The sequence below is a fragment of the Apis dorsata genome, unplaced genomic scaffold (assembly GCF_000469605.1).
Source record: "Apis dorsata unplaced genomic scaffold, Apis dorsata 1.3 scaffold_530, whole genome shotgun sequence".
Taxonomy (NCBI): domain Eukaryota; kingdom Metazoa; phylum Arthropoda; class Insecta; order Hymenoptera; family Apidae; genus Apis; species Apis dorsata.
In genome coordinates, this window is record NW_006263752.1 from 439,424 (window position 1) to 442,903 (window position 3,480).

Below are 3,480 nucleotides of genomic sequence, written 5' to 3' on the forward strand. Positions count from 1 at the left end.
ACGTTGTGGACCGTTGCGCCACGTTATATTCGCCTTATTGAGAACGAAATCGGTGGTTGGGCCTCGTGGAAAGCCGAATTAAACTTAATCGCGACCCCCTCGAGGAGATGACACGGGAATATTCCCGACACGAGAGAGGTCTCGAGTGCTTGTCCCGCCAGTTTCCTCGCCGCTTGTCTCCGCCTTTCTGACAGGAGCTTAATTATTTTTCGGTTTCAGAAATTTAGTTACGTATTATACGTTCAGTGTCTCGAAAGGAATTTGGTTTGCGGAAAGAGTATTCGTGCTTTAATCACTGGAAAATTCTTTCGGTTTACCGATAAAAATAATTTTATGGATTTATATCTTTTATGGAAAATAATCGACGAGAGAAAGAGATTAATTGACGAATTAAAATTTTGCTTGTTTATGAAAAGGAAAATTTATGATTCGTTAAAATTATAAGTCAAGTTTTATGTTAAGTAAAAAGATATCTTGATATTAATAGAGTTAATTTTTGGTTTGGGAAATATCAAATTAATTATAAGTATACTAATAAATATATTAATGAAAATATAATAATATAGGTAAAATAGAGGTAAAGAATGAATATTTTTTATGATTTTGTTGAAAAATTAGGAAATGTATTAATAAATTCAAGTAAGACTCCAAGAATTATTTGTTTTCGACTTGTAAGGGATCTTTATTCATCTCTGTCCTGGATTTCTAACATGTAGGTCGTGATCCTCAAGAGGGTCACGAAGTGTTTTCCGGGAAGTCGACGCCGGGAAGTTTCGTCGACATTATTCTTAGCAGCAATTATTTTTACAGAAAATTTCTTCACGAAAGGAAATATCATTTTCGATACTTCGTTTATTTTAATCTTGAAAATGTATTATTCCACTATATTTATAATACTAATTTTTAGTAAATATAATGACGTGAATTAAGTTAATTGATAATTTATCAAATATATAATATTTCACATCGTATAATTAATTTTTTTCTTTTATTCGATAGTTTCTATAAGTAATCCCATAATTGAAAATTTTAATTCTTCCTCAAAAATTGAGATTCTTGGCTTACCAAAGTTCGATTTTAAATTAATAATTTCATTATAATACTATTAAAATTTGCAAACTTAAATTATAACTAATCTAAAACTGGTTCATCTTCGACATTTTATCATGGATCAGATGGAAGAAAGACGATACCATTCAAATATCATGAGCCTGCACAATGGCACGCGTGTCCCCTCACGTGTCATCGAGGAACTCGAAAATCGTCGAATCTGATCTCTCGAAAGTGCGGAATAACGTTTTGCCCTGCGAACACCGTTTTCTCCTCAACTTTTCCGTGCCGTGATTTTTCCATCATCCTTGGAGAACTGTTTAGAACGGAAGTTGGAAAGGTTCGAACGGGAAGTAAAAAGTCGGAAGAGAAGTCCCCCTCGATTCGATTGAAAACTTGTTGTATCGATGGGCGAGAAGAACTCTCTGGATTCTCGTCGCGATTTATTTTTCGAGGATGCAAGGTTCGCTTTCGAGATTAAAGGAAATGAGGGTGTCACGGTGTTTCGAAAATATATATTTAAGAGTTGAAGTGCTTTTGAGTTAAACTTCTTTCTCGATTCGTTTTTTTTTTATTTTTTCTGTTTGATGTAACGCTTCAATTTAAAGTTTTGCAGATTAACTTCAAAGATTTTACGTAGAAACTTCAAAGATTGATTAATTGAATAAATTGGAGTGCTTAATTTATCATTCAATGTTTTTCTTATCTTGACTTATTGATAGTTGAAGTTTAATGTAATGATTATCAAAGATGGATGACACATTTTTGAATAATAGATAATTTTAAGGTTAATTGGTTGAATGAATCAAGAGAAGAAAATTCAAGAGATCACAGTATTTTCAAAGTTTTTTTAGAATTTTTAGAATAGAATCGCAATTTGGATCGTTAACATAACGTTTCAGATAAGAAATTCTTTCGGAATCCAGCCAGATTTGGGATATTTTCACTTTCATCACAAGATTATTTCACCATAAATTATTATTCCTTTCGTAGATTAAGTGATGATAATAATCAAGGATAATTGTAAAATCACAAAGCGACCTATATACGTTGAAAACTAATTCTGATGTGGTATCGTGAAGAGCTTTACTGTTCACCGTGTTAAACAGAATCGAGAATGCTCATCTCAAATGTAAGCGGATGTGGAGAATCAGGACAGTGAAATATAACATGCAACCATGGAGGTTCCATTAAGGTCAGGAAAATTAATACATATTAACGGGTAAAATCTTAATCTCAGGATTATGTTCAACGATTTTTTGGCAGAAGGACTAAGGAAAGTATAGATTCTAAAACGTTGAAAATTAATAGATAGAAAAGATATTAAAAGATAGTCTTAAATGGCTGAAATATACAATAATACTTCATTAATATAAAATTCATATCTAATATTAAAATATTATTATATTAGAATAGTTTCTAATTTTTTAATTAAATAATCAAAGAAATATTGGAATATATAAAAATTTTTCTGAGTATTCAACATTTATTGGTCAGAGAGATCATTTGCTTTGGATAAGTTTAATTCGTGTGATCTAGTGGAAGTTGAGGAATTTGTAGGACATGTATGTAATTTTTTAGAATACACAAACAAGAGAATAGAAGAGGTTTTACTGCATTTCTAAAGAAACCTCAAGTATCCTCTTCATTGAGTACGAATGAGATTACATCTAATGAGAGATCTTAAAAGCGATGATTGTTAAAATAAATGAAAACTAATAGAAATTATAATGAGTAAGCACTTTCTAATTTAACGATAAAAACTCATTGTAGAGACAGTTAAAAGATAATTCGGTTATTAGGTGATAGAATAATGGTTTGTTAACGAGTTGAAGTCATATCTAACTATATAACTAATCTTAATTAACATTAGTTTTAAATTTACACTCAAACATCCTAAATTACATACGATATCTATCAAAACAAATATTTACATATTTATTACATTTATATTTCATATAAATAGGAAAAATCAAGATATTTAATAAAATATAAGGAGAACAATGCAATCCAAGGAGATCTATTTTTTATTCAAGGCAAGAAATAATTCATTAATAAATATTTGATTATTTATCATTTATCCCAAACTATACTCCAAAATTTAAATAGTATTTAACAGTATTTAATAAACAGAATTAAAAAAATTGAACGATATATCTTTCACTAAAAATGAAAATCTTCGTTCAAAAATCCATCTTCGCGATCGTTTCCTAATTCTAACAAAAAATTCCAAATACAAATATCCATCGAAACAGCGAAAAAATGGGAAAGATATCCATCCTTCGATTCTCAAACAGCCAGTTTCGGCTCGATGCAAAGGCTTGCACGAGTGCAAGGGCGCGTAACGCGACACGGCGAGGGTTAAGTGACGCTCGAAAGCCGCGGGTCGAGTGCTCGAGCCGCGGCTAACGACGTCTATTCTTCGGGCGT

The 3,480-nt window shown here is 31.2% G+C and overlaps 1 protein-coding gene across 4 annotated transcripts in view; it reads left to right on the plus strand.

Moving 5' to 3' along the window:
- Window positions 1-3,480, plus strand: part of LOC102677265 (tyrosine-protein kinase Src64B) — a 72,783-nt gene that overhangs the window by 44,209 nt on the left and 25,094 nt on the right. The gene's annotated exons all lie outside the window — the stretch shown is intronic.